Consider the following 23,786-nt stretch of genomic DNA (forward strand, 5'->3'; position numbering starts at 1 on the left):
TTTTTGTTTTGGGTTTTTTTTTTTTTTTACTAAAATCCCAGCCAAAGGCAAAAGAAAATATTCAGGTAGCAGAGACAAAGCTGTAGGGCTAATGAAGAACACAGCAAATGCTTTCTCAGTGGCTAGTTCATTCTCTCTCTCTCTCTCTCTCTCTCTCTCTCTCTCTCTCTCTCTCTCTCTCTCTCTCTCTCTCTCTCCATCAGTGTGCACCCACCCAGATCTGTGGGGAGTGTCCTAAGTTCATGGAGAATCATGGAGAATCCAGTGTGTTCTTTAGGTGTGCTCTTTCTGCTGTTTCAACTTGGTGTCACCATAATCATTTGGACAATATTAATATTATGCAGAACAGCTAGTACCCGTAATTCTGCCCTCAACACACCCAAGGGCAAAGGAGAGAATTATATGCATTATAATAGATAATATGGATTTTACAGAAAAGATCTACAGATCAACTTAAAAGAGTTCTGGTGTTGCAGATCCAATCCTGAGCCTGGTGTGTATTAGACAAGTGCTGACCTGTTGCTTCACACCCTAGACCCAGAGTTTTGAACTCAGTCTTATATACTCCCTGTAAAGTGTCCTGTGTTCTGTGTTGCAGCGGGAAACAAAAAGTCCTGAGTTTCAGCTGCGAATGGACAGACCCTCAGCTCCAGGCAGACTCCCTGCACAGCTGCCTGAAAACTGCTGTAATCTCTTTAGTCCTTGACACAAACCAGACAGGCATATGGGACTCTGGGCAGAAAAGAATTTCAGAAATAGCCACACTGAAGCGGAACCAGGATTAATTACAGATATTATTAGAAAGGTGAACAAGAGAATAGAGACATGGGTGAAGTTCCATGAGAAAGACTAGCCTGAAACAGGAAATATTAAAATCGAATGCTCATCCAATGGTCTTTGCCCGGGTAACTCTCCGAGAAGGCGCCAGACCACGCCTCTGCTCTAGTGCCAGCAAGGCAGTCAACCAGAGGCTCAGAGCTCACACCTGGCTTCAGGTCTCCTAGCTGGAAGAAAGCAGGTTCCATAATCTGCCAAACAAATTAGGGTTCCCACGTGTTGCTCCTCCTAAAGTAAAGCCTCTGTGCTCTGGATGAACTTTAGGGCAAGAAAAGTTCAACAAAGCCAGGATGCAGATGACAATTGTGAAGGATGCAGGGTGATAGCAGACTGCCTTTGAAAACAAGTAGCCTAGACACACAGAGAATGATCTCTCTCTGACCCCAGCTTCTCTACTGTGTCCACATTTAGTGCCCGAGTAGCATTACCTACGTCCATTGAACACTCTGAAATAGCCACCATTTCCTGTTCTCTGCCACCCATCTGCCCTACAGGTAGATGGGCAGAGAACAGAAAGGTTGGCAAACTTGAGAAGATCATTCCTGGCCTGTTCTACATTCTGTGTGCTACTATTCCCTGTCAGTCCAGGAAACATTATAAGGGGCTTGCAGAAAAAGAGAGACCATGAGAAGGCAAAAAAAATTACATATGTACTGGAAGGACGCTGGAGTTGAGTAGAAGCAAAAACACAGAAGACAGCAGGGAGGTTGAGGTCATCTTAAAACCAGCTTCTGAGCCAAGGACATGGCTTCTGAAGAGCTCTGAGTGCACTGCTGTGACAGGAGGGAGGGGGACATGGAGGGAAGGCAGAGGGGAGGGGGAGGGGCCAAGGGGAGAGGTTTGTGAGAGAAGGGAGTGGAGAGGAGAAGGATGGGAGGGAGGGGAGGGGGAGAAAGGAGAGGGAGAGAAAGAAGGGGAGGAAAGGGAGATAGATGAAGGAGGATGGGGAGGAGAGGTGCATGAGGAGAGGGCAGGGGAGGGGTAAGGGAAGGGGAGAAGAGGGAATTGTGGAAAAGGGATGGGGATGGGGAGGGTCAGGAGAGGAGATGGAAGAAGGGGAAGGAAGGAAGGAAGGAGAGAGGAATGGAGAAAGGCAGAACAAGAGGAATGAGAGAAAAAGTGAGGGAAGGAAGGAGAAAGGGAGAGAGAACAGAAAGGAGGAAAGGACATTCCTGTCCCGTGTGAAGCTTTGTAGGGCTTTAAGCAGATGGCAAATATTGTGTGTGATTGTCTTTCCTTTCGTTCACCTCATCTTTAATTTTGTTTTAGGTTTTCTTCTTTCTTTCTTTCTTTCTTTCTTTCTTCTTTTTATTATTTTTTTTGAGACAGGATCTCAGTCTCTAACTCAGGTTTGTCTCAAAATCAAAGTGATTCTCCAGTCTCAGTTTCCTAAATGCTAGTGTGTTTAGAGTTATTGCTATTTTATGAAGGTTTGCCTATGTATGAGTGTGCACCACATGTGTACCCTCAGAGCCCAGTCCAGGGCATGGGGTTCCCCGGAACTAACGTTACAGAACCTTGTGAGATGCCCTATTGGTGGTGCACTTAGCACCCAGACAGGTGATCTACAAAATCAGTCAATACTCATAACTCCTGAGTTGGGAATATCTCCAGCATTGCTCCCTGGGTTCTTATCCTTTTTAACATTATGCGTTAAACACAAGACATTGTGTTTTAACGGGTAGCATCTGTTTTCACCTGGGAAATGAACAGGGATTCTTAAACATACTGCTGGAGCTTCCTGACCTTAGGGCAGATGCTGCCATTTTGAGACAATGAACAGGAGGATCGTGTGGTGGTGGTGACCAGGTGATACTCAATGACCTCGGCTCTGTGGTCAGTAGCTCTCTCAAGCTTTGTCTAAGGCCCGTCTTGTGGGAACCCCCTAGGTAAGCCCTGGGCACCCCAACTTCAGCTGCAATTGCTTCCTTTCTCCTTCCCAGCCACTGAGTGATTTCACCATTGCTATTACTGGACAGAAACCTCCTTCAGGGAGTGACTATGTCTATTCAGAAGGCTATATACCCAGAAAAAATTCTCATGTGTCAAACAGGAGCCATGATTTTGAACTAAGTTATGTAGAACTTCACTCAATATCCAAACAGCTAGGCTGGGGCTTGTGTTTCTTTTTATAGATTCTAGAAAGCTACACAGATGTTGACTGTGTACGGAAACACAGCTCAAATCCAAGGCCAGTTGCGTCTGTTTTGCCTGTAATGTGAGACCTGTGCTGCTCAATGATGCTCTGAAATATCACCTGCTTATTGCTCAGTCACGTGTATTCACCTAGGCTGGTGACGGTTGTTCTTAGCCTCTGTCAGAGGCACTGCCATGTCTGGGTGTCTCCCAGGGGCTCACAGGCTGAGAGACTGTTCTCTGTGGTGGTGGCTTTGATGTGGTGAGAGCTTTGGGACTACAGCAATGTGGAGGGATCATGGGGTCATTTCCTACAGAAGGGACTAGATTTCATAGGCCCAAGCTATCTCTATCCAAGAGCTGTTATAAAAGAACATTGCCAATCACCACCACTTCTCCGGCTTCCTGATAAGTGACTGCTCTGGTATGTGCTTCTGCCATTATGATGACATCAGAGGCTCATAGGAACCAAGCTAGGATAACACCATGACCCTAAATTTCTGAAACAGTCAGATAAATAGACCACAATGGTTTACATATTATCCAGACTTGAATATTGGGCTATAACAACAAAAATTGGACAATTACAGAGATTGACCACAGTAAATATCACCTTGGCTTACTAGGAAGGACTTATTTTTTCCACATATTAATATCTGCATACTGTTACTGGCCCACCAGGGTTTAACACACAGCCTTCTCTTTCTTCCCTACTGCCACCCCTCTATCATTTGGACCAAGACAAAAAAAAATTACATCAAGGGGCAGGGACACCCCATCCAGGGATGAGGAGTCTGGAAGAGAGAACACAGGGAACACAGGGTGTTAGAGTGCCTTCCACAGGAGCTGGACAGGCGGGGGAGGTGCAGATTTGCTCAGCAAGCAGTGTTTCTTCCCACTCTGTGCCACAGTTTCTGCCCCACACTCTTGCCTTCTACCCTCGGGTAATCTGGTTTTTTTCCGGGCTGGGGTGGGAAGTAAAGGTGGCTTTGACCAGGTTCAGTTTGCATTGTTACCCCAGCCCACCCCACCCCACCCCGAGTACAATTGGGAACTGGCTCAGTGCCCACCTTCCTCTGGCCCCAAGTCACTGTTGCTGCTGTCCAGGGACTCGCAGTCCCAGCTCTCAATGCTCCCAAAGCCCTAGGCATATCAGGGACTGGAGTCAGGAACAGAACCAAGAGGAAGAGGAGGACTAGAAAGGATTCCAAAGGCTAGGCATGGTGGGGTGAGGCGCCAGGACGCTGACTGCTGAGATTATGATGAAGGAGCACAGAAGCTGTTGAAGGACAAGAGAGACAAGGATTTGGCATCAGTGTGGGCATTGTACAGGATCTAAGGCTCTGGGGGCCCAACAGCCAAGGTCGCTTCCTGCTGTGCATACCTGGAGGGACACTCTCCAACTAGCTTGGTCAGACAAGATTGCAGACAAGAGTGCTCTGCCTCTTGAAGGGTGAGCGAACTGGTGCCAACCCCCAGTCTCTGCCCGGACCTGTCCCTTTGAACCCTCTCTCACCCTGGCCCTGGCCCCAAGGAGCCCCAGAAAGCTCTGGCCCATTCCCTCTCTGCTAGCCTTGGCCACGCCCAATTTTTGGCAGCTTTCAGCTGCTGCCAAGGTCCCTGAAGGTGCTTGCTACAGGGGACGATCAAGGAAAGACTTATTTATTAGAGGGTCACAACGCTGGGAGAGGTGACTGCCCATGACAAGACTGGGAAAAAGAGTTTGGGGGACCTGGTGCAGTGTTGAGCAAGGAAGAAAGGTATTCCCAGCTTCTGGGAGCCCAAGTGCCAAAACACTACCAGGCGCACACCTGGATGCAGGTCGGACCCTGGCGAGGCAGCAGACCTTACTCCATTTTCTCATGAGCATCAGTCCTCCACTCATTGCTGGAACCATGCAATGCACTTTTGGTAACTGGTCCAAAGACAAGACAACTCAGAACCATCTGCTCCGGGTCTCCTCATCAGAGTTCCTGTTACTCTACATCCCCAGGGGATTAGAGTGTGGTTTGAAAAGGACATCAGTGCTTCCAATATGAGGTTGTCCTCTTCCAGAATGTTTGGGTAGGAGCTAGAGTTCACAGACTCCTATTCATTGCTCCTAGCCTCTGGTCAGGGAAAAGGGGGTCACATCAAATGGACACAGTGACTCACCTGCAGGCCCTAGGGGACAGAACACTGCAAGGCCGGTGCCTCCCAAACCCTCTGTGGCAGAGCCCTAGACATCCGCAGGGTCTTACAGCTCCTCTCAAGCTTTGTGTTAGTGGGAAAAAAGCAGGGGGGCAGGAGAATTCAATTCACTGGAACCCAGGACTGAGGTGTTTAGAAAAGTCCAATGCAATAGCCCTCAGGGGTTTCATCATTCAGGAGAGGCAACAGGAAATCTACCTGGCAGCATTGTTGGAGGGCTGAAAGGGATTATTTAAGGTGGGAGGAGATTCAGATGGACTAGACTTATTTGTTTCTTTTTTGTTTTAAAACAATCTTTATTAATATAGGATCCTGGGACCCTGATTAAAGAAAACACTAAACTTACAGAGACTCTGTGGCCAGGAGGACAGAAACCAAACCAGATCAGGCAGGCAAGCATCACATCTCTACAGGGCAGGTTTGCTTCTGACACAGGACACTTGCCTGGGAAGTCAGACCACTGTCCTTTCCAGCCCCACCCCTACAGCCCAATTTCATCTTTTTGAATAAGTCTCATGGCTGGCTGGCCTAGAACTCACAGAGATTCTCCTGCCTTTGCCTTCCTAGTGCCTTCATGAAAGTCATAAGCCAGACAGCATAGCTCCTACCCCTGATATTTGTAAAATTAAACTTACAAGCCTGACTTTTAAACCAGCCAGGTCTTAGAACTACAAATGGACAGGAATCAAAGGTCTCCCCCATGCACCCTCATTTTACAGAGCACATTTATGGACATCCCCCTCCCCCACAGGGGTAGTGGGGTAGGCTCAGATTAGAGACACAGTTGAAGACAGCTGCAAACTAGAGTGCTGTGCTTGCCTCTGGAGCTCCTGGACCTAAGAGCTAGAGTTCTCTCCTGACATGGAGACTTGTCACTTGCTAGGGGACATCCAACAGGGTGGTGAGATGAAATGCTTCCACAAGAGCAGGAGACATCATCATGCTATGTCTTTCACAGAGGTGCAGGGGGCTGGGGCCTGTGTGAGTGAATCTTCCTGCTGTCAGGGAGAAAGGAGAAAAAGAATCAGTTGACCAGGAAGACCCCCATTCTTCCTGCTAGGCTGGGCCTGTTGAGCATAGATATGGACAGGTTTCTGTCACCATTTTTTTTTTCATGCTAGGAGTGAACGTAGTGCTTCGGGCATGCTAGAAACAGCTCTGCTTCTAAGTTGCTACATCCCAGACTCCTTCTCCCTCCTCCCTCTCCTCTTTCTTTACCTTTTTGATAGAAGAAACAAAAGTACTTCAAAGAAAATATGACATAAAGCCCTCCATCCCCCCAAAAAGGCTTTATTTAATGTGAATGGTAATAAACAAATGAACCCTGATCAGTTTGGACCAGTTTGGGAATTGAAAAGAGTTTATTCAAATTTGTCCATTTATCCAACAGGCATCATCATGGGCTATGTAAGCCATCTAGCTTTCTTTAGTCAGTGTCTTTATTTTTTGAGACAGGGTCACATGTATCCCAGGCTTGCCTAGAGCTTAAAATACCTCTTGAAGTTTGTGGAAGTCTGGGATCACAGGCGTGCATGGTGAATTGTGGTTTGCACTGTGCTAGGGATCAGATTGAGTCCAGTGTTTTCTGCACAGTAAGCAAGAATTCTAACTGAGCAGGTGCCTCAGCCTCAGTCAGTGAGTCTTTCTGCTAATAAAACAGCCACCCCCAGGGTCTCTGAGTTTGAGGCCAGTCTAGTCTACAGAGCAATTCCAGAACTGCCAATGCCACACAAACCCTATCCAGAAAACTTAGCTAATTAAAAATAATAAAATAAATACAATTAAATTTAAAAATTAACAAAACCAAAATCCCTGTTTTCCCCTGACACAGGAAAGGGTTGTGTTCCCTGATATTGGATAATTTTGTAGGGTTTTTTTCCTTATCCCAGAGAAATCTATCCAGAACCTGTAATATTGATGGAGACAATACCAGACCAACACACATGAAGCTCTGGCTTCCCCACAAGGAAACACCCCACAGAAACAAGTGTGTGGCACACATGTACTCTGAGCACTTGGAGAAAGGAGCAGGAAGATCAGACATTCAGGTTCATATCAGATCCCACAGAGAATGCAAGACCTTGTTTTGACAAAAAAAAATTCTGAGCTTCTGTGCTGGAGGGCTGACTCAGCAGTGACAAGTATTTAACTGGCTTACAGGGGACCCAAGTTCTATCCAAAGGACGCATGACTGGCAGCTCACAACTCCAGTTCTGCAGATATCTGACGATGTACACATGGCTTTTAACATAATAGAAGTACATTTACATTTTTTTAAAAAAGAAAATTACATCAATGTAACTATTCACATGACTGAGTCAAGTTTTTAGACCATGATTTGATATATGAAATAGATAAAAGTGTAAAGAGTATTTTTGCCAGGCAGTGGTGAGACCAGCCTTAATTCCTAGCACTAGGAAAGCAGAGGCTGGCAAATCTCTGAGTTTAAGGACAGCCTGGTCTACAGAACGAGCTCCATGAAAGCCAGAGGTGCATAGAAAAACGATGTATAGAAACAAAAAGAAACAAAACAAAACAAAACAAAACAAAATAAAATAAAATAAAATAAAATAAAAATATTTTTCTTACACCAGTAAAAAGCATTCTAGAACTTAATGTTCTTTCCAGAGAGGGTACTGTACCAATAGGACTGTGTGATTGTTTGTTCTGTGAAAAAATACCAACTACCTCAGACAGACAGACAGACAGACAGACAGACAGACAAACAGACAGACAGATGGACTGGCGGATGGACAGACAGAGGGACGGACAGACAGACAGACAGACAGACAGTCAGACAGACAGACAGGAGTATAGGGAAATTGAGAGATGATTTCCTTTTTACTGTTGGGTCCTTAGAAGAAGGCTTGTCATCCCTGTACATGATCTGTTCCTTCCCAGGATCTGTCACTTGAAAACTTTCACAGAGATTTACATGTGTCTGTGGGTTGTGCTGTCTAGCAACAGTTCTGGGCCTTTGGTTGAGATGTTCTCTTGGTAACAAGCAGGAACATGGGAGGAGAATGGGCCTTATCCCCTCAGAAGCTCCACATTTCAGTGAACGCCCTTCAGTCATGGCGCATGCTCCTGGAACTTAGTACTCAGTTTCTGCATGGAGACCACTGCTGTGTCTGTCTCCCACGGGGGAACTCTGCTTGCTTCATTGTCTTTTAGTGTTCATGCAAGGGGGTGTTTTCCTGTGGTTACCTTCATCTGGTGCTCTAATATTTTACAGTTGCTTCTCCCTCAGGCATTTCAGTTGTATTAGGTGAGGAAATGAGTTTCCCATCTTTCTCTACAAGTTAGTGTACACTTCTCCTGAGTCCTCCAGAGTCAACCCATCAGCTTCAGATGAGTACTGAGACTAATTCTTGGCTGTATTCTCTATGATTGCCTTAACTTTACCTTTCCACATTAGTGCCGCGACATTAGGAACACGACTGTCAGATTTAGAAAGTGTTCTCTGAGCTTCCACCAATGTCTCTGTGGTTTCAGGGCTGTTACCTTGAATTAGAAGGGTCCTGGCATTTTTACCCTTCTGTTTGCTGACATCCACTGGAGGAAGAGTTCTCAGAACACAACAGGTATTTCTAGCATGTGACCCATAGTATGAGGCTCCAATGAATTTTCAAGCTAATAACTTCCACTATTGAAGACATTTTGTTCTTGTCTATTTGCTGGAGGCCTGGGTTAGCAGAAACTGTCTAAGACATCTGATCAGTTATTCTACCTAGGTTTTATGAGACTGTGTTTAACTCTGTTTTAAAAACCTGCTGGTCATTTTCGCACATATTAAAATATGTTCTAATTTTCTTATCAAGAGTCATTGCATGTCCTCAGGTGGGCTATGCAGTAAAACAGCTTTTGGGAAGTCACCCCAGCTCCTATAAGTACCTTCTCATGGGACTCCTCTTAGCAACCAAAAAAAAAAAAAAAAAAAAAAAAAAAACCGCAGTGGATCCCCAAGATGAATATTTGCACAGTTGCTACATTGGTCTGTCATTAAGTTCTATTTCAGGGGTGTGTGTGAGTGTGTGTGGTTGTGTTACAAATCTGTTATTCTTGGGAGGTACCTGGTACCTTCCCCATTTGTGATTCAGGTGCTCAAATGCGACTTTCCAGTCCTTCCCTTTTCTAACTCTTAGCTGGAAATCAGGTTATAGGAGTCTGGCTTCACAAGAAAGCCTTGATTGAGATCAGGCCCAGTTGAGGAGCCCCCAGAGGGTGCCTTGAATATGAACCTGGATGCAGGGTCCAAAGCTGACCAATACCTGGCTCGCCATCAGCACCGGAGTTACTTCTCCAGCTTGCCCACAGAGTGTAGGCAGCTTGTCCTCTAGGCTCTGACTGGCTCCACTCCACTGCCCCTGATGCTCTACTTGGTGGTCACCCCATGGCACTGGCATGTCTAAAGTGCTAGAGTCTTCGGCTCTAGAGGCACTCTCACTGTCCAGGGCTCTCTTCATGGACTCCAACCCTGTCACACAGTGCCAAGCCTCAGATGCTCTCAGTCACCCCTTCACATCTTCAAAACCACCACCTTCAGACTGGCTGTTACACTGACTAGTTCAGATACCAACACGAGGTCCAACCTGACCGTGTATAGAACTCAGGTTCTTTGTACTGACACTCAGGGAACACTTTCCGTATGATCTCACCTCAGCGATGCTGCTCTCTCCTGATGACTGCTAAAGATCACCATTCCCTTACTTCCCATATCCATTCTTCCCTATGTTGTGAGGTGTTTCCTGCATCTTGGACGAGGAAATGTAGATGTTTGGTCCAGTAAATACTTTGACCTGCATGCCTTGGGCTCTTCCTCCTGGGACAACATTTTGGTGGTCTGGTTGGGAACCTCTCCTCTTGTCTCCTTTGGCTCATCTTTCCTCTGTGCCTAGTGGCAGTTGATGCAACAGGCCCTGAGTAGCTGAAGATTTCTGTCTGGGAAGGGTTTGAAGTGAGAGCTTGACTGTGATTCTGAAAGTGATTAGCTCTTGATCCCACCAGAGAAGTCTGAAAGTCACTTCTTAACTTGTGCCCTGACATGTCATGACCCCTGACTAACAAAGGTGATTTAGAGCTCCAGGTCTCCAAACCTCCTCTCAGACAGACCCATATCTAGGGTCGACAGCCATTATTGCATGTAGCATGGAGGGTAATGAGACAGAGAAAGTAAATGGGCAGTCCTAACTGGCTGTGTGAAAATACTTTTGCAATTATTCTGAGGATGGAGAGAGGCTCAGTGTCCCCACATGTGACATGATGGGAGGGCGTGCAAGTGAGGTGCTCACAAGTTTCCTCCAGTCCATTCTCATGGTCTGAGCAGAAGATAGCTGATTGAACTTGAAGCCAGACTCTCAACAGGTCAGTTTTAATTGCTAGAAAGATGCTCAGTGGGTAACTGGCACTTGCCATGCTGACATGGGGAGCGGAATTTCCATCCCTAGTACCCACTGGGACACCTATTGCCAGTCCTCCACAGAACAACCCTACCAAGGACCAAATGAAACCTCAGCCTTCTCCTTATGTCTTGGGTACAACATTTCCTCTTGACATATAGGCAAACGAAGATAATAAAGAATGTGAAAATGAGTCCCACCAGGATAAATACTGCCTTATGAGAAAATTGCCTGTTAGGTGGAAACTGGGTGGGTGATGTAAGCTGAGTAATATTCAGGGACCTTGTTGTTGACCCTTAAAGTATGATAAGAAAGTTCTCGATAAAGTTTGAAAACACAGCTCCATCAGAACCTTCTCCCCACCAGCAGCCATGAGGCACTCACATATAAGAACTATTTTACAAAGTCCTGAGTAGAGAGAGAAGTGGGAGTTGTATTTATGATGTCTTGACACAGCTTATTTCATTACAATAAAAAGTTGATGTTTATCAAACTATCACAAAATTTAATAAATGTACTGTGGATATCACTTTCTGGATGTTGGGAAATTAGTGATTTTTAATTGTGTCAGAGTAAGATAATAAATCCTTTAGGAGTGATGGTGGAGCTGGTGGAAGGACAGCTTTACCTGAGGATTAGAAGGCTGGAAGTGTACAGTGATACACACAGGCTTGGGGATCATTAGCAGGCCATGTAGAGCCTGGACCACTGGGTTATAGGGAATGAGATGGATTGATGATGGTTTCCCCTTGTCATCACTGCCTGTCCAGAAAGGAGCACTACCAGACTTCACTCAGTCTATCGAATTAGAATAACTAGCTGCCTCCTGATAATCTAGGTAATATCTACTTGGCTTTTACTTGTGCCGCTCTAAGATTTCATTGAGTTTCTCAATGCCTTCTGCTATGGAGAAATTCAGATGTTTCATTAATTTCACATCTTTCCATTCAATCATGATAGCCCCTGTCACAACATTAGTCAGTCTCCAGATCATATTCATTGCGTCCAAGATGAAGAAGTCCTTTTCACTGATGTTGAATAGCCAGGAGGCACCAATAATTTCTCCTTGGCTGTGCTGACAAACCATGGCCTGTCTGCCACTCCAACTCCTGTGGAGTCTATGTGACATGGCAAAAGTCGTGTTTTCAAACTTGAGGTGTGTGTTCCTTTGAACCTAGCCTCCTGGAGGTCCCTGACATCCTGCTTCTGCAAGCTGTTCCAGTGCATTGATCAAATTCTGTGGATTTGGGTTCTGTGCATTGTCTTTGATGATTTTTATGACTCTTGAGATGCACACATGTCGCAAGGGAGATTTAGCTTACAAGTACATTTAGTGACTAATATCAAGTACTGTAGTATAAAATATGTCAGACAGCATCTATGTTCCCGGGTATGAAAATCTAGCTAAACACACAGGGGAAATAGGACACATGGAGCATTCAACATGGACCTGGTATGCAGAAAAGACCCTGGAATAATGTTGCAGCCTGGCATGGAAAGAGAGGTGCCAGTTGTGAACTCGACGCTCATCCCTGTTCCCACTGGGCCCCTTCACACAACACTGTTGGGCATCAGATCTTAGGTTCTCCCACGCTAAACCACACACCTAACCCAGAGAACTCAAGGATAGATCTCTGCCTGTCTATGACCTGCTTGAAGTCCCAGTCTCTCTCCCCTTCTTTAGGTTCTTTGACCTAGCACATGCATAGTCCCTGGTTTCCCAGATTTTCACTAACACCTAAAGAGGACACAGTACTCTAGTGCTATCCTATTATACAGAATGCACAAGGAAGCAGACAAGCCCTAATGGAGCATATACACATTTAGTGTCCTGTGTTTGTATGAGCACTGCAATCCAAAAGTAAATAATATTTTATGAAAGGAAACCTTTAGAAGTATACTATATAATTAAACTTAAAATGCAAAAGAAATGTTTAAAAATTGTTTTTCCTCTCTCCCTCTCCCAAACTTCAGCTGTGAAGTACAGTGATGCAGGTTTGGGACCCCATTCCTGTTCCCTTCAACCTGCTTCCTCTTTCTTCCCTTCTCTTCCTCCGCCACATGTTTTCTCCCTACCTCACCCCTGCCCTACTTTCCTTATGCTAACACTCTAAGGCTTGAATTTCTCCATGAGTGGCTGGGATTCCTTCTCACTGAGTAGGCCCCACCAGCAGATTTGGTGGGGAAGACCGGGAGCCCTCTGAAACTCAAGACTAACTTTGTGGCTGTGAACTAAAGTCACAAATTGCCACTTAGGTGGATCAGGATGAAATATGCATTAATGTTCTGTAAGAAAAGCCACTTAGAAGTTTAAGTAAAGAACACTGATGAGGAACATTGAGTAACGAAGGTGACTTGAAGAAAGTATTCCTGACTTCAAATATTTGTACCAATAAAAAATGATGATGAGGATGAGGAGGAGGAGGAGGCAGAGGATTGCAAATGTCTTAGAAGGAAGTATTATAGACTAACCTCCAGATTTTAGTAAGGAAATCATTTTCATAACATCTTAAAAAAATGCCACAGTGATGCTGATTAGACAAGGTCTCTAAGATGCTTGGGATCCTCCATGTAGACTCGACAGGCTTACCAGTGACTCAGACCTTTTGTATTTTTATTTTCTGTGTATAAGTATTTGCCTGTGTATCAGTAAATGTCTTTGTACCACCTGCATGCAGTGCCTGTGGTGGCCTGTAGGGGTGAAAATATCCCTGGAAATGAAGGTGTACCCAGTTGCCTCTGCCTTGCTAGTACTGACAAGAAAGCACCCAGCACCATTCCCAGCCATTTACAGGAGGTCCAAGGATTAGCTCAGGGTCTCACAATTGTGAAGCAGGCAGTGTAAACTCAGCATTCTCCTCATGCTTTGGACACAGGTCTTTTAGTCATCAGCAAAGTCCCAGAATTCTGTGGAGTTTGCCTATGTCTTACAGGAACGACTGGCAGGAATCTGGTCAGAGACTATTCCATACTGCATGAAATACAGAATCTAGAACCTCAAAAACTTGTAGTGAGGGGTGTGTGTAAAAAGGCTCATAGAAGTATACATGTCAACAGAGATGTATAATGAAATTAGGAGTGTGGCTTTGTTGTAGTAATTGTAGGCAATTCAGAGGAAGTGGGTTACTGGAGCTAGCCTCAAGTTTGAAAAACCAGTTTGCAACTCAGAGTTTCTATCTTCTCCTGGTCTTTATGTAGGAATGTAGAACTCTCAGCTACATATCTGCCTGTGTGCTGCCATGCTGCCCAGCCTAAAGGGGGGTGGGAATGCTAAACCTCTAAAATGGGAAGTAAGCCCCAATTAAATTATTACTGGGTCTTCCTTAGGACAGTAACTGTATCAGGGTTTTGCTTCTGTCTATAGACACCATGACCAAGGCAACTCTGTGAAGGAGAGCATTTAATTGGGGCTGGCTTACAGGTTCAGAGGTTCAGTCCATTGCCATCAAAGTGGGAGCATGGGAGTGTCCAGGCAGACATGGTGCAGGAGTTGCTAACAGCTCTACATCTTTATCCAAAGGATGCCAGGTGCAGACTGTCCTAAGGCAGCTAGGAGAAGGGTCTCAAAGCCCACCTCCATAGTGACACACTTCCTCCAACCAGGCCACACCTGCTCCAACAAGGCCAAGCTTCCTTACTCCTGGTCACAGATCTAAAAGGGCCTCTCCACAACTGCTTAGGGATCCTGGGCCAAGTACACGGACTCAGAAAGGACTTTTCCAATCATCCAATCCTGGACACTGAGGTCCTTGGGACACAGATGGTAGCAGCTTCGTACAAGACAGAGCTATGTGGCGGAAGCAGTGTGCCCGATTCTGGACCTGCTTGGGCTTCCGTCCAACAAACTGGAACTTCAGCCCAAACAGCAGAGCTAATTGCCCTGACCAAGGCCCTCAATCTGAGCAGGGACCAGAATGCCAATATTTATACTAATAGCAGATATGCCTTTGCCCCGGCACATATCCACGGGGCCAGGTATCAGGACAGCAGCTGCTTATGGCTGAGGGAATGACTATTAAAAACAAGCAAGAAACTAGGCTTATTACAAGCCCACTGGCTGCCCCCAAAGTTAGAAATTATTCTCTGGCCTGGACACCAGAGGGCAGTAACAGCCGAAGCCAAGGGCAATCAGAGGGCAGATGAGGCAGAAAGGCCATCTTTAGTCCCACACCAGACCTGACCCTCTGGTGTCAGATCCTGGGCCTCCCTCTCTACAAGAGAAGCCTGAGCATTCTCAAGAATACAAAAAGCACATGAAACTCAGATACCAATGTCTACAAATCAGAGACTGGTGGATGACCAACCGGGACTGTAAATTAATCCTGTCGCCTTGCTCAGAACCTGCTCAGACACACTCACCAGACCAGACGCCTGGGTATGAGGAAAATGGAGGACCTCTTTAGACATGAGAGGGGAACAGGACAGACCATGCCTTGAAGAAGCAGGAGGGTGAGATGGCCAAAATGTAGGTGCAAAGGGAACTCAACCCCATGGGAGGGGCTGTTGAAATGGAATCAGGGCAGCAAAGGCAAAATAGAGATTTAGTAAGGACTAACTCAGGAATATAGTGTGTTATACCTCAATATAGTTATAGTGTGAGGGAAGCGTATTAGGCATGTGGAAGTTTAGGAGTGACCCAGCCACTGAGTTATCTAGACATATTAAAAATAAGCTAGTGGGTGTGTGTTCGTGTGTGTGTGTGTGTGTGTGTGTGTGTGTGTGTGAGTGTGTTTTACATTCTTGTATCCAGAACACTTGGGCAGGTGGCAAAACATATGCATGTGGCAAAATGTATGCCTGTGTACCTGCTTGGGAGCATAGAATACTTTTAATATTTACTGTATCATTTGCTTCTCAAGTTACACAGGGAATGGCCAAGACCATTTGTGGAAGACTGGAAATTGCATTGTGCTTATAGGCCCCCAAAAAGAACAGTTTCATAGGATGAATAGAACTCTGAAAGAGAACCTTATCAAATTAATCATGGAGACTTGCAGGGACTTGGAGGCTCTCCTCCCCTTCACCCTCAAATTGGTCAGGAACATGCCCCTATATCTTGGGACTGACCCCCTTTGAGATCATGTATAGGAGACTCCTTCCCATGATTCCCAAGTAAAATCAGATGTATTTGCTTAAATGCCTGATAGACATTTATTTGATTCCCTCAGTGCCTTAGCTTATACCTAGAAGGACCTCTGGCCACACCTGAGAGACAGCTCTGAGGCTGCTCCTCTTCCTACTCCTCATAATTACCTACAGGTGACTGGGTACATGTAAATAGACAACAGAAACAGAGTCTTTAACCCCCCTACCCCTCCCAGAAATAATCGTATGTAGTTGTGCTAACTATACCCACTTCACTTAAGGCAAACAGAATTGCCACCTGCCCCACCACACCCAAGCTTGCCTCAAAGACCCTCCTTCAGACCCAGAGGACTTCATAACCATATGGCAGGTGGTCAAGGACAAAGCTTGTTGTTCTAATAGCCTTGCCTTTAACCAATAGCTGCTCCTCCTCTAACACCCCTCACCAGCCTTACGTCCTAACTGGGATGATCTATAATGCCCCTGTGGGTGACATCCTTCAGCAGGTACATAGGGTGGCCCCCACAGGCACCTGGTATACCAACCTCATCTTCGACCTCTAGGACCTTGTGGTCCAGCACCCACCTAAAGGAACATTATTAACATGTCTGTCCAGGCCATAGAAGTGAAGTGGCAATATTAGGAGGGGTGGCCATGTTGGAGTATGTGTGCAACTGTGGGTGTGGGCTTTAATACCCTAGGCCAAACTGTCTGGAGATGAGTCTTCACTAGCAGCCTTCAGATGAAGATGTAGAACTCTTAGCTGTTCCTGTATCATGCCTGCCAAGATGCAACCAAGCTCCCACCTTGGTGAAAATGGACTGAGCCTCTGAACCTGTGAGCCAGCACCAATTAAATGTTTACCTTTTTAAGACTGCCATGGTCATGGGGTCTGTTCACAGCAGTAAAATCCTAACAAAAACAGAAGTTGGTACTGGGAGTGCGGTATTGCTGTGATAGTCCTGATCATGCTTTTGTTTAGAAGAACATGGATTTGAGGACTTTGGATTTGGAAAGTAGAGGAATGCTTTAAATGGAGCTAAATGGGCCATCCTAGTAGCAGTATGGAAGCTGTTGTTGCTGAGAGTAATTTGAACTGTGCATACCTGGCCCAAGAGGTTTCAGAGGAGAAGAATTTCAGTTTGTAGTGCAGAGGTTGTTTTTTGGTATTTGGGTGCAGCATGTGGCTTCTTGCCCTTAGCTGAAGAGTCTACCTAAGGCGAAGATAGAGATTTATCAAGGAAGTCTCAAAATAGCCCATCATAGACTTTGTTCTATGGTTCAATCTCATGAAAAGCATTTTGAGCAAGTGTAGCAAGTTTAGAAAGGAAAAATATAAAATACATGGGTCAAGTATTAACCAAGACATGAAATGGAGCCAAATCCTGTGATATAGGAGATTGCAGATTAAGGAAATAGGACTTAGGGGCAAGAGCCTACACAGCTAAATTTTAGATTCAGGCTTACACACACCTTTAATCTCAGGAGACAGGCAGGCAGATCTCTGAGTTCAGGGTCAATCTACAGCACAAGATCCAGAAGAGCCAAGCTTAGGCAGAGAGGGAGTTTGAAAACAGAAAGCTGGTAACAGAATAAGGGGCAGCCATGCTGCAGCCCCAAAAAGCAGCAGAACATGCCAGCTTCAGCCATGTGGCTCTGGCTTTGGAGTCCAGCATAAAAGAGACTGCTGAGAAAATTGATGCTGGTTAGCTGGCGCTAAGAAATTAGTGGTTATTAAGAAGAGACCAGCATCACTGAGGTGAAATGTTGTGGGAAGTATATTATGAGAACAAAAACCAGCTGTGTTCCAGAGATAGCCAAGGTTGTACCACATGCTGAAGCTGTACTTGGTAATGTGTAAGAATCACCCAGGTAGTACTGGTTTTGAAGGCATGAAGAGGTCATGCAGAGCAGCTAAGGTTTGGGACTGTGAGAGACCATGGAAGGCCACTTGTGAAGGTGCAGCCACAGTTGCAGCTGATGGCCCAGGACTGAATGGATCATGCAAAGGAGTTGGAGCTTGGCACCATGAAGAAAGCCTATAAGAGGCTATGGGTGAAGCCTAGTTTCGGCAGAAGGCCCCAGTGTATTGGAGATACCAGTACCATGGGATGATCAGTAGACACAGCAGCAGCAACAGAGTAGATCAACCTGAGCTTAAATGCTACCGAGGGCAGAGCTGGAGAAGTGATTCCAGCCTCTTGGATGAGCCCAGAAGATAATGTGTGGGTACAAGACATTAAAACAAGAAGCTATAACATCAAGTTGCTTTGGAGAACCCAAGATGTTTGAGATGCCTGAGCTTTAGGCATTCTGCTGAGGGAAGCTCTGAACAGGGAGTGAAACTAACCCAGGAGAAAGAAGTTTGTTGCAGTCAACAAAGGTGAATAAGGGATTGGAGATATGAAGACAGCTTTGACATCAGACATGAAGGTGGAGAATTTGTAGTTTACCTAGTTGGTTTCCTTTCTTGCTTTGGGAATTATAGTTAAATGGTGGCATATATCTCAGAACAGACCTTGAATTTTGGGCTTTTATCATTGTTGAGACTGCTATAGACTCTGGGGACTCTGAAAGTTGGACTAAATGTATTTTGCATAATGCTGATTACGCGTGACCTCCATTGACTCATAAGTTTGAACAAGCCTATGGGGGTCAGGGAGTGAAAAGTCATAGTTTGTAAGTGCTTGGGCCAAGAAAGTGGCAATATTAGGGGGTGTGGCCATGTTGGAATGGGTATGGCACTGTGGGTATGGGTTTTGATACCCTAGTCCTAGATGCCTGTATGTGAGTCCTCCACTAGCAGCCTTCAGATGAAGATGTAGAATTCTTAGCTCTGACTGTACCATGCCAACTTAGATGACACCATGCTCTCATCTTCATGCTAATGGACTAAACCTATAAACCTGTAAGCCAGCCCCAAATAAATGTTGTCCTTTATAAGATATGCTATGGTAATGGTGTCTGTTCACAGCAGTAAAATCCTAACTAAGACATGGCCTAACAAATTCTAGTGAGGAGATCTACAGGAGACATCTACAGTGAGGAGATCTACAGGAGACATCTACAGTGAGGAGATCTACAGGAGACATCTACAGTGGGGACATCTACAGGAGACATCCACAGTGAGGACATTTACAGGAGACATTTACAATGAGGACATCTACCGGAGACATCTACAGGAGACATCTACAGTGAGGACATCTACAGTTATGACATCTACAGGAGACATCTACAGTGAGGACATTTACATTGAGGACCTCTACAGCGAGGACATCTACAGTAATGACATCTACAGTGAGGACAACTACAGGAGTCATCTACAGTGAGGACATCTACAGGAGACTTCTACAGTGAGGACATCTATAGGAGACATCTACAGTGAGGACATGTACAGTGAGGACATCTACAGTGATTACATCTGCAGGAGACATCTACAGTGAGGACATCTACAGGAGACATCTACAGTGAGGACATCTACAGACTTCTACAGTGAGGACATCTATAGGTGACATCTACAGTGAGGACATCCACAGTGAGGACATGTACTGTGAGGACATGTACAGTGAGGACATCTACAGTGATGGCATCTGCAGGAGACATCTACAGTGAGGACTTCTACAGGAGACATATAGTGAGGACATCTACAGTAAGGACATCTACAGGAGACATCTACAAGGAGGACATCTACAGTGAGGACATCTACAGATGAAAGGCAGAGCTCACTAGCACAGGAAAGACTCACAACTCAACACCATCTTCAGGTGATCAAAACTGCTTCTAATGTAGAAAAACAACTACAACCCACCAAAGGGACCCTGATCTTTAGAGGAAATCAATGAGAAAATGGAAGCAAGAAAGAGAAAAGGCGCTTGTTTTACCAAAGTGAAGTTCATTAATTTTGAATGATGAGAATTTCTTCCAGATGAATAACCAAGATCCTACCTTTAGACAGAGCCTCTTTGTGAAAACACCATTGAGAGGCCACGTCTGACAAAACCCAGGGATGCTACCTGCAGATCTTCTCTTCCCTGTTTGTTCTCCCATATCCAATGCCCCAGTCTCAGCACCAGCTCTTTCAGTAGAGCACCCATGACATCTCTCTGTCTCCCAACCCCCAGCTCCCTTCTCCAGGTGATCACACAGGTCTTCCCCTGCTGCCTCCATCACCTTTTTAGTTGTTTATTTCCAACCTCAACTCCAGCAGTGCCCTGGGACGCTGCTAATGTAAGGATCACTTTGCCAGGGCCAGAAGCAGGGTAAAGGTGGACTTCCATTTCTCCTTTGATCCTGGGATCCAATCCCATAGTCTCCTCTCCAGATCTGTGGGTGGAAATACTCTGGGACCTCCCTTTCCTCTCTGACCCCAACCCCAAGGGATCACAAAGACCTTCTCTTCCATCCTTCCTTTCTCCAGATCATTCCAGTATCCCAGTTCCAATACCAGTAATCATTCCCCATGAACACACCAGCTGAGCAGGCCAGGGAAACAGACAATACACAACTAATATAATCTCCAAAAATCCAGAGAAGAAACAGAAACCAAGGAACAAATTGCCCACTGATAAAAAGAAAGCTCCAGACATCAGCACCTAGACCTATAATTATCTCAAACCCAGATGCCTAGATGCCAGAGCAAAAACACAATCACTAACAACCAGGGCAAAATGTCTCCATTAGAGCCCAGCTGTTGCACCACACCAGGACCTGAATATTCTAGCACTGTTGAAGCACAAAAAACGAGACTTTAAAATAACTATATGAAGATGATAGAGAGAGAGGATATAAATAAATCATTTAAAGAAATTCAAGAAAAGAAAAATAGTTGAAGAGAAACAATAAAACTATTCTAAGACCTAACGATGGAAACAGAACCAATACAGAAAACAGAAACTGAAGGAATTCTGGAAATGACAAATCCAGGAATTTGTACAGGAAGTACCGAGGTAAGCTTTACCAACAGAATAGAAACCATGGCAGACAGAATCTCGAGAGTGGACAATACCACAGGAGAAATGGATACACTGGGCAAAGAAAACACTAAATCTAAAAACTTCCAGACACAGAACAACCATAATTGCTCCTGTCTGAAGAAACTGCAGGGACACAAATGGAGAGGAGCCTTAGGAAAAGGAGGTCCAGTGACAGGCCCAATTTGGATCCAGCTCAAGGGGAGGCTCCAAGGCCTGACACTATTACTAAAGCTATGGGGTTCACACAAAAAGGGGCCTATCATGACTACCACCTAAAAGAACCAAAAAGTAGCTGAAAGTGTCAGTTGCAGATATTTACACCCAATAAAAGTTGCAGACCCCTGTGGTTAAATTAAGGAAAAGCTGGAAGAAGCTGAAGAGGAGGCAGACCCTCCAAGAAGACCAGCAGTCTCAACTAACCTGGACCCCTGAGATCCCGCAGACACTGGGTCACCAACCAGCTGATGCAACCACAACCATCAAGCATGCACCAGCTGATATGAGGCTCCCAACACACATGCAGCAGAGGACTGCCAGGTCTGCAGTCAGTCAGAGGAGATGTACCTAACCCTGAAGAAATTGGTGGCCTCAGGGAGTGGGGAGGCCTGGTGGTTGAGGAATATGGCCTGGGGACAGTTTCCTGGTGGGGGGGGGGACAGTGCTGGGGAAGGTGTGGGATCTGTAACAGTCAGAATGTGGACCAGGAGGAGCTGAAATCTGGACTGTAAATTAAGATTAAATAATTTTTTAAAAAAATGATTGTATACAATTTTGAAGATTATAATAAAAATTAAGTGGACCAATGAGATGTGAATTCTTTAGTGTCTAATAAGTGGCAACTGAAGGCCATGATCATCATAATCTTTTGAACTAAAAAATATATTTTAATCTTTGGAAAATAACAAAAAAAAAACAAAAAAGAAAGGAAAGAAGGAAGGAAGGAAGGAAAAAAGAAAAGAAAACAACAGAACAGAACAGAAAAGAAAAGAAAAGAAAAGAAAAGAAAAGAAAAGAAAAGAAAACAAAAGTCTTGCTTCTTTCAGTCTCCAGACTGAGAGGGTGCTGCCCTCCTACACTGTGTCCCAGGAAGTCACTGGCTAGCTCAAAATAGAAACAGCTGTGCTCCCACACCCCCACCTTCACCCCTCCTGCCATTGCCAACCCTACCCCACCCCCACCCCAGGCTTCAGGAATTCACAAGGTAGCCTTTAACATAGAAAAATTGTGTTCCCCCCTCCCAACATCAACCCGCTGCCCCCATCAGATCTCTGGAACTCACCTTGTCTCCCTGAACAGGGACAGACAGCAGGCACAGCAAGACCAAGTGTCAGGAAAGGACCTTGGCAGCAGCAGCCAGCTCCATAGCTCCTTCTCTGGACCCTGGCGCCCAAAGGCATGACTATAACTGTCTGAAAGGGAGGGAAAGCCTTGGTCATATTCTGCTGATGGTCCGGACCTCAGAAAGGTTTTAAAACTTGGCTATGAGTTCAGGGCAATGCCTCCTCCTTGCTGTAGTGAAAACTGTAGCCCCTGCAGGCTGGTCCCTGTGCCCTGCAGACTGAGGTGTAGCCCTGCTCTTGTATCTAGTCTCAGTGCTTTGCAGGGTGGAGTCAGGAAGGAATGCAGCTGCGCATGGCATGTGCGCCCTAGCACGTGATGAGAAGATGAGAAGCTCAGGAAGATCAGGAAGGGGAAAGAGCAGGAAGAGCTGTGACAGGAAGTTGTTCCATGGCTACCAGAGGGGCGGGGTGAGTGACCCGAGGGAGCACAGGGTGTCAGGGAAAGGGATGGCACCAGGCGGGCCATCAGGAGAATCAGGAGCTCCAGGCTTCTGAGTCCTTAATTTGCAGATTCCTCAGGAGCACAGCCATCAATCTTAGTCCAGCAGCAAACCTGGACAGAAGCCAAAGAAAAAGAGGAAGTCACCCTGGCTGCAGTGTGCTTGCTTCTATGGAGACACCTCCACACATGCACCCCCACACCTCTGGGGCCTCCAGCTTCCTGCTGCCCACCAGGGCTCCTTCAGCCCCTCTCTGGCTGTAGCTATTAATTTCCCCACCCCCATTTCTCTCTCTCAGAGTTGTTGACTGTCCAGTCAGCCAGCTCTGCTTTTCTTTCTTTCTCTCTCTCTCTCTCTCTCTCTTTCTTTCTTTCTTTCTTTCTTTCTTTCTTTCTTTCTTTCTTTCTTTCTTTCTTTCTTTCTTTCTTTCTTTCCTTCCTTCCTTCCTTCCTTTCCTTCCTTCCTTTCCTTCCTTCTTTCCTTCCTTCCTTCCTTCCTTCCTTCCTTCCTTCCTTCCTTCCTTCCTTCCTTCCTTCCTTCCTTCCTTCCTTCCTTTCTATCAATACTGCCACCCCAATGCTCTTGTATTTTGAGAGCAGAGGTCAGCTTTGGTTATTCACAGGTCTTGAAGTGCATCTTGTTTTTTGAAGCAGAGTCTCCTCTGAACTTAGGAGTTCCTGGATTTGGCTAGACTGGCCAGCTTTCAAAATCTGCAGATCTTCCTGTGTCCAGGATTACATCACAAACCACCATTCCTGGCGTTTTTCCTTGATTGATGGAGGATGAAATGTAGGACCTCTTGCTTATAAGGCTGGAGTTTCAAAATGAAAGCAACTTCTCAGCTGCTGTGGTGGCCCTTGCCCTCTATCCCAGCTCTTGGGAGGTGGACGCAGACAGGAGGACCCCTGGAGAATTAAAGGCCAGGCAGAGTTCAGTGGTGAGATACTCTCTCAAAAACAAATCATGTGCGAGTGAGTGTGTGTGTATCACCTATATACACACATGCACATGAATACATATATTATATGCATTCATATGTACACAGACACCAGCAAAAATCAGTTTCAGAGAAAATGTTACTAAGGCAGGCAGGGGTTGTGGACTCTGCTGACACTTGGCCCTTCTGTTTTCTGTTTCTGCCTCTCGAAGGGTGAGAGAACTGGTGCCAACCACTGACCTGTCCCTTAGAACCCTCTCTCATCTACTTGCTGCCTGCTGGGATCCCTAGAACCAGTGAGCAGCAGCTCCCAGGCCTTCTTTGATGGAAACATGGGAGGCACTTTTGGTAATAGGTCCAAAGACAACTCAGAACCATCTGTTTTGGGTCTCCGCATCAGTGTTCCTGTTACTCTACAGCCCCAGGGGAGCAGGGTGTGGTTTCAAAAG

The 23,786-nt window shown here is 45.7% G+C and overlaps 1 long non-coding RNA gene across 1 annotated transcript; it reads right to left on the bottom strand.

Moving 5' to 3' along the window:
* Window positions 1–5,481: 5,481 nt before the first annotated feature.
* On the bottom strand, window positions 5,482–22,220 carry LOC127674166 (uncharacterized). Its single transcript, XR_007975306.1, has 3 exons — window positions 21,900–22,220; window positions 16,754–16,861; window positions 5,482–6,161 (listed from the first exon to the last, which is right to left on the bottom strand). It is a non-coding gene; the product is annotated as an uncharacterized LOC127674166 (long non-coding RNA).
* Between the last annotated feature and the right edge of the window lie 1,566 nt (window positions 22,221–23,786).

The sequence above is a fragment of the Apodemus sylvaticus genome, chromosome 23, assembly GCF_947179515.1.
Source record: "Apodemus sylvaticus chromosome 23, mApoSyl1.1, whole genome shotgun sequence".
NCBI lineage: Eukaryota > Metazoa > Chordata > Mammalia > Rodentia > Muridae > Apodemus > Apodemus sylvaticus.